The 12357-nt window shown below is 42.7% G+C and overlaps 1 protein-coding gene across 1 annotated transcript in view; it reads right to left on the minus strand.

Annotated features, from left to right (window-relative positions):
- The window catches only part of TTC23L (tetratricopeptide repeat domain 23 like), a 46432-nt gene extending 46240 nt beyond the window's left edge, over positions 1-192 (minus strand). Inside the window, exon 1 of the mRNA XM_032278989.1 lies at positions 57-192. The gene's annotated coding sequence lies outside the window, so the exon portion shown is untranslated. The remainder of the gene's footprint in view (positions 1-56) is intronic.
- Positions 193-12357: the final 12165 nt, after the last annotated feature.

The raw sequence follows: 12357 nt of genomic DNA on the forward strand, positions 1-12357 counted from the left end.
CGCCGGTACCCCCACCGCGGACGCTCTAAGACGACGCGCGAGCGCGGGAGGCGCACCCAGCCCAGGGCGGGGAAGCCAGGCCCCGGAACAGCGTGCCCGCTCCCTCAGCCTGGCTGCGCGGCTTCCTCCGGCTGCGTCGACCTCCTGACCCTGGCCGACCTCGGTCCGGGAGCCAAAGCGGTGCCTCGCGGAAACTACCCAGCCCGGGAGGTCCCCCGTTAGCTTCCGCAGCCCAGGTTCCGGCCTAGGAGACAATAACGTTGCCACGGGAACGGAATGCTCCTGGGCTGCTGGGAGCGCCTGAAGCCCTGGCGCCGAGGGGCACTTCCGCTTCGGAGAATCCCAGTCTGCTCTGGCCTAGCGCAGTTCTTACCGCAGTTCTTTCCCGTCCCGGCAAGGCCTCGGGCTCGCCCCACAACTGGCGTCGGCATGTTGTATCTCACGAGACCTTACCCCTCCGAGGTGAAGGCGCAAGAAGAGATAACATTCCGTCCAACGATGGAAGGGAGCGGCGGGTCCCACGACCCTACCTGTTTAAAGCTGCGAGGTGTGCGGGCCGATTCGGCGACGACCCCAGGCCACGGTGCACCCCCACAGCAACTCGGGAGTTCTGGTTCTCTGGACCCCAGAGGAAAGGCTCAGATATGGCTGTTGGCTGTGCTGGCACCGTCTGTGTTACCCAGTCAGATTGGAGCTAGGCATGGTTAGGAAAGCGGATTGTAGGAAGTGAGTGGGTTAAGAAATTGACTACTAGATCTGCTAACGGTTAGCTGTTCTGCGAGGGAGTCGGGCACATTTAGCACTTAGCCCTAAATTATGCGCTCATATCTTACCCTTTCGTTGGCCTGGAATACACAGAGTGTGTCATCCACGCAGGGTGCAGAGGCAACTGTGGCCATACCCAAACAAACAGCTCCAGCTCTTGCAGCGCTATGTTGAAGGATGTTATTATGAACACTGTCATAGACGAGGCCTGTAGCAAGTCAAGTTGGAGTGAATGTGTCTCAGTTGTTTTCAGAAAAGAGCAGACTAGGTAGAGACAAAGAGAACATTGATAATTTGAAAGATGGTATTTACATTTGGTGTTTGTTCTTTCCAGCTCTACGATGGAAGTTTAATTGCCATTGATCCAAGACTTCCAAGAAAGCCTTTCTGGAGTTAGATTGGAGGAGTTATTTTAAGTGAGTTTGCTTGAATATCTCTTAAGTAAGACCTGTATGGTCTGTTAACTCAAGATTTAAATCTGTACCTTCGAGCTCTGTAGTCACAATTTTGGAAAGATCCCCCCCTCTTTCTTTTTCCTAAGAAAACTCTTAGCAGGGAACCTTGATGACAGCAATGAACTTGATTTCAGAATGTCAGGGTTCTGGTTTTGACGCTGTAGCCTGGGCTGAGTTACAGCCAATGACTCCCAATGTTTTTCTCTGTATAGTGAAGGTATTTTTACCACTTGCTTTCTAAAGCTCCTTCTGGTTCCAGGTTTCTGTAAGGGGTAAACGATTTTTGTGACTCTATGAACAGCATTTAACATGTACAGGAGGAAAAAGGAAGAACCTGTTTCCTGTTCTCCAATATTGATTTCTCTTACTCCTTAAGTTGGTCATCAAATTGAAAGGTTTCAGTGTTCTTTCACTGTAGGAAATGGCTATGAGATTGTAAGTATATTAAAGGTAATGTCTCTTTTCTAAACTTACTTTTGCTGATAATTTTGAAGGGAAATAGAACCAGAACAGGCACTGAATTCCCATTCCTAAAGCCAGCACTCTGATTTGGCCTCCATTTCATTAGCTCTAACTAGAAGCACGTTGCCTGCATCTGTAAAAATTATAAATCAAAATAAAAGAACTTTGAAGACTTTTTTTTTTTTTTTGAGACAATCTCACACTGTGGTCCAGGCTGGAGTGCAGTGGTGCAATCTTGGCTAACTGCAACCTCTACCTCGCGGTTTCAGGCGATTCTCCTGCCTTCGCCTCCCCAGTAGCTGCAATTACAGGCGTGTGCGCCACCATGCCTGGCTAATTTTTGTATTTTTAGTAGAGACGGGGGTTTTACCACGTTGGCCAGGCTGGTCTCGAATTCCAGATCTTGGGTGATCTGCCCGCCTTGACCTCTCAAAGGGCTTGGATTACAGGTGTGAGCCACCCTGCCAGCCAAAAGTTTGAAGACTCTTTAAGTTCTGTGGTACTTTCTTTCCTTGCCATCTTAACCCTGTCCCCCAAATGTAAACTTTAGTTGTAGTGTATGCACTTTTAGGTTTGTTCACTAACTCTGGAATGGAATCCCGCTAATTTAAGTAGATAGTGCTTTTCCACTGTGTATATTCACATTCCCTCCCCTGATCTGGAGGCAGAGAGGCAAGCATTGCTACTGCAGAAATTGCATAGAGGAAGCAGTGTGGAGGGTGTTTCTAGGCTCTTCCAACTCCAAATCAAATATGATTATTTCCAAACTGTTGTAACCCCAGGAACTGTGCAATTTAAGACAAGGAAATTGAAATAAACTTTGTCTTGGAACACATTTTTGTGGTCTCTCAAGAAAGGGTTAGATGCCTTGCTTCAGAGCTCCTGAAGTATCCTGTCCACAATCTCATCATGACTCTCACATTGTATTGACACTTCTGTTTATTTGCAAGTTTCTCTAGTCTCCATACATCTATCCATCCACCCAGACAAAAATATTTGTTGAATACCTGCTATATGCCAGATAATGTTCTAAGCCATAGGAAAGCAAAGGTGAATAAATAAGATAATTTCGCTTTTCAAGAATTTATATTCTACTAGGTGAAGAAAAACAGAGCTGCCAGTAAACAATATGGTGTCTCTGCAAGTTACAGAAAGGCACACAGCTTAGGGAGTATGCAGTGACATTGTATGAATTTGGAAAAAGCCTCTTCCTTCAGCCAGATTCAGGCCCCTGCTAAGGAGTACAGCTTTGGGAACAGAGAGTAGGCTGGATTTCAGGACTCACTCACTCCCTTAGCCAGAAGAGTCACCTTAGGAATAAGTGATAAACAGTTATGGAGGAAAATAAAACCAGGCAAGGAATCTGGAAGGTGATGTGGCCATGACAGGAGAGATGTGGTATCTTACATAGTGTAGTTAAACAGGGCCTCTCTGACAAGATGGCATTGAGAAGAGACCTCAAATCATGCAGCAAAACGTGCAGATATTTAAGGGAAGAACATTCTGAGATGTTAACAGCAAGTGCAAAGGCCCTGAGGCAGGAGCAAGTTTAATGGGTTCAAAGAACAGCAAAGGGCAGTAAAAATGAAGAAGGAAGAGACAAAAGACTGTGCCAGTAAAGTAGCAGGGCATCAGGTCATGGAGGGCCTCATCTGCAATCCATACATCTAAATATTCATCCACCCACTCAGTGAATATGGAATACCTGCTAGGTAGCAGGCCCTGTTTGACCAGCTATGAGCTCCTTGTGAGTAGGAGCTGTTATCATTGAACCTTTAGCATTCAGCACAGTTCTTGGGATATATCAGTGTTTAAAAAAAAAAAAAATTAATAAACTACAAATCATCTTTAGGAACTTTGTTAGTGGAGATTTTGGTCTCCCTGTGTGTACCAGTTTCCTATTGTTGCTGTAATAAGTCACCGCAAACTCAGTGGCTTAACAAACCACAACTTTATTGTTGTATAATTCTGGAGGTTGGAAGTCTGAAATGGGTGTCACTGGGCTAAAGGCAAGAGGTCTGCAAGGGTGGCTCCTTCTGGGAGCTTAAGGAGAAAATGGTCTCTTACCTTTTCCAGCCTCTGGAGCCTGCCTACTACATTCCTTGATTTGTTCTCTTCATCTTCAAAGCTAGCAACAATGCAGCATCTTTAAATCTCTGACTCTTCTTTCCATTTTAAAAGACCCCTCTTGTTATACTTGGCCCACCTGACTAATCTTTATTTAAAGGTCAGCAGATTAGCAGTCTTAATTCTATCAGCAACCTTAATTTCTCCTTGTCATGTAATTCATTTCACAGGTTAGATTCACAGCTAACATATTCACAGCTTTTGAGGAGTAGGACATGGACATCTTTGGGAAGACTTATTCTGCCTACTAGGGTGTGTGACTTAAATGCATGGCTTTAAAAACATCTGGAGGTAACACAGAAGGAGCCCTCTTCTCCTGGCTGTTAGCAGCTTACATCATTTGATTGTGTCCTGCTCCTTTCTGTCCCTTACTGATACGGTTTTGTTGTGTTCCCACCCAAACCTTATCTTGAATTCCCACGTGTTGGGGGAAGGAACTGGTGGGAGATAAAATGAATCATGAGGGTGGGTCTTCCCCTGCTGTTTTTGTGATAGTGCATAAGTCTTATGAGATCTAATGGTTTTTAAAATGGGAGTTTCAGATGGGTGTGGTGGCTCATGCCTATAATCCGAGCACTTTGGGAGGCTGAGATGGGCAGATCACCTAAGGTCAGGAGTTCAAAACCAGCATAGCCAACATGGTAAAAAACCCTATCTCTATTAAAATAAAAAAATTAGCCGGGTGTGGTGGCACGCACCTATAATCCCAGCTATTTGGAAGGCTGAGGCAGGAAAATCGCTTGGACTTGGAAGGCAGAGGCAGTGATCCAAGATGTCGCAACTGCACTCCAGCCTGGGCAACAGAGTGGGACTTTGTCTCAAAACAAAAAACAAAAAAACAGGAGTTGCCATGCACAAGCTCTCTCTTTGCCTGCTGCCATCCAGGTAAGATGTGACTTGCTCCTCCTTGCCTTCTACCATGACTGTGAGGCCTCTCCAGTCATGTGGAACTGTAAGTCCATTAAACCTTTCTTTTGTAAATTTCCCACTCTTGGGTATGTTTTTATCAGCAGCGGGAAAACAGACTAATACACTTATGTATCCTCCACTTTATAATCTAGTACATCTACTTACGGTTCTTGAATATGTTGTTTCTTCCCATTTAAGAGCCTGCTTTATAGTAACTATGCAGGAATATCTCTTTGCTTCCCTCCCACTCATCTCATGGGGGATTTACTCCTCAAATAAGCCTTTCCATTTACTGGAACCCAGTGATTATTCCCTTGCCCAGCTACTATGGCTCACTCAGCCCTTGTTCTTTTGTTTCTCAAATATGCCACACTCCCATAATGCTTGACAAATCTTTGCCCTGAGGTGCTGAACAGAAATTGCTAATCTTGTGAATGTCCTGGTTCCTTGGTCTGTGGCTTTTTCCAGCTCACTCTTGGCCTTGCTGTCTGCTTCTTAACTTTGCTAAAAAAAATCACCCCCTATTTTGTTGGATAACATTTCTGCTACTATCAGCACCCAACATTCCTGTTATGACACATTGCAAAAGGTTGTGCTTCAACATGTTTGGGGAGTGTATTCCCCACACAGCATCTCATGTGGTTATCCTAAGACAGGGGGTTTAATTACATATATATATATGTATTTTTTTTTAATTGCACTTTAGGTTCTGGGCTACATGTGAAGAACATGTAGGATTGTTGCATAGGTACATACATGGCAATGTGGTTTGCTGCCTCCATCCCCATCACCTATATCTGGCATTTTTCCCCATGTTATCCCTTCCTAACTCCCTATCCCCCGCTGTCCCTCCCCTAGTTCCCCCAATAGACCCCAGTGTGTGATGCTCCCCTCCCTGTGTCCATGTGTTCTCATTGTTCAATACCCGCCTATGAGTGAGAACATGTGGTGTTTGATTTTCTGTTCTTGTATCAGTTTGCTGAGAATGATGGTTTCCAGGTTCATTCATATTCCTACAAAGGACACAAACTCATCATTTTTTATGGCTGTATAGCATTTCATGGTGTATATGTGCCACATTTTCCCTGTCCAGTCTATCATCGATGGGCATTTGGGTTGGTTCCAGGTCTTTGTTATTGTAAACAGTGCTGCAATGAACATACATGTGCATGTGTCTTTCTAATAGACACATTTTTTTCTGTGCAGAAGTTCTGGAGTTTAATTAGATCCCATCTGTCCATTTTGGCTTTTGTTGCCAATGCTTTGGGTGTTTTAGTCGTGAAGTCCTTGCCTACGCCTATGTCCTGAATGGTTTTGCCTCGGATTTCTTCTTGGGCTTTTATGGCGTTAGGTCTTATGTTGAAGTCTTTAATCCATCTGGAGTTAATTTTAGTGTAAGGTGTTAGGAAGAGGTCCAGTCTCTGCTTTCTGCACATGGCTAGCCAGTTTTCCTAACATCATTTATTAAACAGGGAATCCTTTCCCCACTGCTTGTTTTTGTGAGGTCTGTCAAAGATCAGATGGTTGTAGATGTGTGGCGTTGCCTCCAAGGCGTCTGTTCTGTTACATTGCTCTATATCTCTGTTTTGGTACCAGTACCATGCTGCTTTGATTTCTGTAGCCTTGTAGTATAGTTTGAAGTCCAGTAGCATGATGCCTCCAGCTTTGTTCTTTTTGCTTAGAACTGACTTGGCCATGCAGGCTCCCTTTTGGTCCCATATGAAGCTTAAGATGTTTTTTTCCAGTTCTGTGAAGAGGGTCATAGGTAGCTTGATGGGGTAGCATTGAATCTATAAATTACTTTGGGCAGTATGGCCATTTTCACAATATTGATTCTTCCTAACCATGAGCATGGAATGTTTTTCCATCTGTTTGTGTCCTCTCTGATTTCCTTGAGCAGTGGTTTGTAGTTCCTTGAAGAGGTCCTTTACATCCTTTGTTAGTTGTATTCTTAGGTATTTTATTCTCTTTGTAGCAATTGTGAATGGCAGTTCATTTTTGATTTGTCTCTCTTTACGTCTGTTATTGGAGTATAGGAATGCTTGTGATTTCTGCACATTGATTTTGTATCCTGAGACTTTGCTGAAGTTGCTTATCAGTTTCAGGAGATTTTGGGCTGAGACGATGGGGTCTTCTAAATATACAGTCATGTCATCTGCAAATAGAGATGATTTGACTTCCTCCTTTCCTAATTGAATACCCTTTATTTCTTTCTCTTGCCCAATTGCTCTGGCTAGAACTAACAATACTATATTGAATAGGAGTGGTGAGAGAGGGCATCCTTGTCTAGTGCCAGATTTCAAAGGGAATGCTTCCAATTTTTGCCCATTCAGTATGATATGGGCTGTGGATTTGTTGTAGATGGCTTTTATTATTTTGAGATACATTCCATTAATACATAGTTTTTAAGAGTTTTTAGCATAAAGGGCTGTTGAATTTTGTCAAAGGCCTTCTCTGCATCTATTGAGATAATCATGTGGTTTTTGGACTTTGGTTCTGTTTATGTGGTGAATTATTTTTATAGACTTGCGTATGTTGAACCAGCCTTGCATCTCTGAGATAAAGCCTACTTGATCATGATGGATAAGCTTTTTGATGTTCTGTTGCAATCAGTTTGCCAGTATTTTATTGAACCTTTTTGCATCTATGTTCATCATGGATATTGGCCTGAAGTTTTGTTTTCTTGTTGAGTCTCTGCTGGGTTTTGGTATCAGGATGATGTTGGTATCATAAAATGATTTGGGAAGGATTCCCTCTTTTTGGATTGTTTGGAATACTTTCAGAAGGAGTGGTACCAGCTCCTCTTTGTATATCTGGTAGAATTCGGCTGTGAACCCATCTGGACCTTGGGTTTTTTTGGTTGGTAGGCTATTAATTGCTGCCTCAACTTCAGCCGTTTTTATTTGTCCATTCAGGGTTTTGACTTCTTCCTGGTTTAGGCTTGGGAGGGTGCAAGTGTCCAGGAATTTATCCATTTCTTACAGGTTTGCTGGATTATGTGCATAGAGTTGTTTGTAGTAATCTCTGATGGTAGTTTGTATTTCTGTGGAATTAGTGGTCATATCCCCTTAATCATTTTTTATTGTATCTATTTGATTCTTCTCTCTTTTCTTTTTTATTAATCTGGCTAGCGGTCTATTTTGTTGATTTTTTTTCAAAAACCAGCTCATGGATTTATTAATTTTTTGGAATGATTTTTGTGTCTCTATCTCCTTCAGTTCTGCTCTGATCTTAGCTATTTCTTGTCTTCTGCTAGCTTTTGAGTTTTTTTCATCTTGCTCCTCTAGCTCTTTCAAGTTTGATAATAAAGTGTCAATTTTAAATCTTTCCTCGCATCTCATGTGGGCATTTATTGCTATAAATTTTCCTCTAGACACTGCTTTAAATGTGTCCCAGAGATTCTTGTATGTTGTGTCTTCGTTCTTGTTGGTTTCAAATAACATTTTTCTTTCTTCCTTCATTTCATTGTTTACCCAGTCAACATTCAAGAGCCAGTTGTTCAGTTTCCATGAAGTTGTGTGGTTCTGGGTTAGTTTCTGAATCCTGAGTTCTAATTTGAATGCACTGTGGTCTGAGAGACTGTTTGTTATGATTTCCATTCTTTTGCATTTGCCGAGGAGTGATTTGCTTCCAATTATGTCATCAGTTTTAGAGTAGGTGTAATGTGGTGCTGAGAAGAATGTATATTCTGTGGATCTAGGGTGGAGAGTTCTGTAGATATCTATTAGGTTTTTTGGTCCAGATTTGAGTTCAAGTCCTGGATATCCTTGTTAGTTTTCTTTCTCGTTGAGCTGTCTAATATTGACAGTGGAGTGTTAAAGTCTCCTACTGTTATTGTGTGGGAGTCTAAGTCTCTTTGTAGGTCATTAAGAACTTGCTTTATGTATCTGAGTGCTCCCGTATTGCGTCTGTATATATTTCTGTTAGCTCTTCTTGTTGCATTGATCCTTTTACCATTACGTAATGCCTTTGTCTGTTTTGATCTTTGTTGGTTTAAAGCCTATTTTATCAGAGACTAGGATTGCAACTCCTGCTTCTTTTTTTTTAACTCTCCATTTGCTTGGTAAATCTTCCTTCATCCCGTTATTTTGATCCTGTGTGTATCCTTGAATGTGAGATGGGTTTCCTGGATACAGCACACCGATGGTTTTGACTTTTTATCCAATTTGCTATTCTGTGTATTATGATTGGGGCATTTAGCCCATTTACATTTAAGATTAATATTGTTATGTGTGAATTTGATCCTGCCATTTTGATGCTAGCTGGTTGTTTTGCCCATTATTTGACACAGTTTCTTCATTGCGTCGATGATCTTTACCATTTGGTACATTTTTGGAGTGGCTGGTACTGGTTGTTCCTTTCTATGTTTAGTGCTTCTTTCAGGAGCTCTTGTAAGGCAGGCCTGGTGGTGATGAAATCTCTGAGCAATTGCTTGTTCATAAAGGATTTTATTTCTCCTTCGCTTATGACGCTTAGTTTGGATGGATATGAAATTCTAGCCAGAGTTCTTTTCTTTATGGATGTTGAATATTGGCCCCCACTAGGTTGCAAGTTATTTTCTTTGTGGATGTTGAATATTGGCCCCCACTCTCTTCTGGCTTATAGGGTTTCTGCCAAAAGATCCTCTGTGAGTCTGTTTCCTCTGTGGGTAACCTTACCTTTCTCTCTGGCTGCCCTTAGCATTTCTTCCTTCGTTTTAACCCTGGTGAATCTGAAGCTTATGTGCCTTGGGGTTGGTTTTCTTGAGGAATATCTTTGTGGTGTTCTCTGTATTTCCTGAACTTGAATATTGGCCTGCCTTGCTAGGGTGGGGAAGTTCTCTTGGATAATATTCTCAAGAGTATTTTCCAGCTTGGATTCATTCTCTCTGTCACATTCAGGCATACCTATTTTACATACATAGGTCTTTTCACATAATCCCTTATTTCTTGGAGGCTTTGTTCATTTCTTTTTACTCTTTTTTCTCTAATCTTGCCTTCTCATTTTATTTCATTGAGTTCATCTTCCATCTTGGATATCGCTTCTTTTGCTTGGTTTGTTAGGCTATTGAAACTTGGGTATGCTTCACGAAGTTCTTGTGTTGTGTTTTTCAGCTCCATCAATTCATTTACATTCTTCTCTAGGCTGTTTATTCTTGTTAGCATTTCGTCAAACCTTTTTTCAAGCTTCTCAGTTTCTTTGCATTGGGTTAGAACATGTTCTTTTAGCTCAGAGAAGTTTGTTATTACCCACGTTTGGAAACCTGTTTCTGTCAATTCATCAGACTCATTCTCCATCCAGCCTTGTTCCCCTGCTGGTGAGGAGTTGTGATCCCTTGGAGGAGAGGCGTTCTGGTTTTGGGTGTTTTCATTCTCTTTGTGCTGGCTTCTTCCCATCTTTGTGGATTTATCTACCTGTGGTCTTTGTAGTTGGTGACTTTCACATGGGGTCTCTGAATGGATGTTCTGTTTGTTGATGATGAAGTTATTTCTTTCTGTTTTTTAGTTTTCCTTTCTAACAGTTAGGCCCTTCTGCTATAGGACTGCTGGAGGTCCACTCCAGACCCTGCTTACCTGGGGATCATCTGCAGCTGCTGCTGAACAGTAAGGGTTGCTGCCAGTTTCTTCTTCTGTTATCTTTGTCCCAGAAGGATACCTGCCAGATGTCAGCCTGAGCTGTTCTTTATGAGGTGTCTTTTTGGATATACAACAGTCGGGGAGCTGCTTGAGCAGTTTGTCCCTTATAGGTGCTCACGTGCTGAGCTGTGAGCTTCATTGTTCAGTTCTAAGCTGCTGGGCAGGTGTATTTAAGTCTGCTGCAGTGGAACTCATAACTGCCTTTTTCCCCCAGGTGTTCTGTCCTGGGAAGGTGGGGCTTTATTTATCAGTTCCTGATGTGCTGCTGCCGTTTTTCAGAGATACCTTGCCCAGCGAGGAGGTAGCCTACTCACAGTCTGCCAGCAGAGGCGTTGCTGAGTTGCCATGGCTCTGCCCAGCTGCTGTGTGAACTTCTTTGCAGTTTTGTTTATAGAGGTTTAGTTAGAAATGCCTCAGTACTGGCCATCTGCCTCAGTAATGGCAAACTGTGTCTGAAATGGCAGACTGCCTCTGTAATGGCAGACTGCCTCGGTAATGGCAGACTGCCTCAGTAATGGCGGATGCCCTTCCCCCCACAGAGCTGGATTGTCCAGGGTCCAGCTGTGCTTGCTATGAAACTCTCAGTCCAGAGTGTTTCAGACTGCTTGTCTTTGTGGGGGTGGGACCCCCAAGCCAGATTACCTGGCTCCCTGTTTCAGCCTCCTTGTTTTTCAGTTGAATGAGCAACTTTGTCTCCCAGGCATTCCAGGCACCAGTTGAAACAGCATGCAGATTTGTTTCAGTTTTTGTGTGGAGATCTGCTGCGCTGGCTGTAACAGCTGTGCTGGCGACTTGTGGTGCATTTCTGCCCAGGAATCTCCTGGTCTGTGGGCAGTAAAAATTTGTTTGGAAATGTGGTGATCACTCACCCTCTGTGTTCTCGCTGGGAGCTGCACTCCAGAGCTGTTCTTATTTGGCCATCTTGGATCGTCCTCTGGTGGGTTTAATTATCAAAGGCTTTGGAATTTGTCTTAAAGTGTATGTAAGGAAAACAAATTGATAACTCTTAACCAACAACATGAAGGGAAGGCCATTTTTTCTAATGTGACAATATGAACAATATTTTTTTCAACCTATATCGTATCTTAATGGAAGCTAATGTAGAAATGAGCAATTTGAAAATTCAAACAATCCTCACACATGTAAAGACATACATACATACATAGGATAGGGGTCATTGCATCATTTTTGTAGTTACAATACTGTAAGCAGTTTTCATAATGTGGAATTATCAAGATAAAATATAGCCCATACTCTGACATTTTATTCAGCAGTTACAAAGAATGAGATGTGTGTACTGACAGAGTATAATCTCCAAGATATTTAAAGAAAGAAAAATACATGCCTACATGTACATATAGACAGAGAATGTCTCAGGTCACCAAAGAAACTTAATAGATGTTGCTTCTGGGGAGATGCACTGAGGATTGGGGAATAAGAGAAAGATTTATTTGTGGTTCCTTTCACTTTTCCTACAGTCTCAGCTGCTAATTGCAGAGGCAGGAGAGTTTCTTTTCATACCCTAACTTGGCCTTATGAGGCATTTCTATCAAACAAAGATGACTTATTTGGGTTTATCTCAGTTTCCTCCCCAGCTGAGTGTCTCCATGAAGTCACCTTCTGAGTTGTGTGGTTGGCCACAGTGGAAATAAAAGGTCCAATTGAGTATCACACACATGCTTTGTTTGAAATAAGTTTCAGTGTGGTCAGGCACGGTGGCTCATGCCTGTAATCCCAGCACTGATGGAGGCCGAGGCAGGTGGATCACCTGAGGTCACGAGTTTGAGATCAGCCTGGCCAACGTGGCAAAACCTTGTCTCTACTAAAAATACAAAAATTAGCATGGTGGGGCATGCCTGTAATCCAAACTACTAGGGTGGCTGAGGCAGGAGGATTGCTTGAACCCGGGAGGCGGAGGTTGCAGTGAGCTGAGATCCTGCTACTGCACTCCAGCCTGGGTAACAGAGCGAGACTCCATCTCAAAAAAAAGAAATTTTTTTTCAGTGTGTATTAGGAAGGCACAA

Source organism: Sapajus apella, unplaced genomic scaffold (genome assembly GCF_009761245.1).
Source record: "Sapajus apella isolate SASKATOON/1434 unplaced genomic scaffold, GSC_monkey_1.0 scaffold11, whole genome shotgun sequence".
Classification (NCBI taxonomy): domain Eukaryota; kingdom Metazoa; phylum Chordata; class Mammalia; order Primates; family Cebidae; genus Sapajus; species Sapajus apella.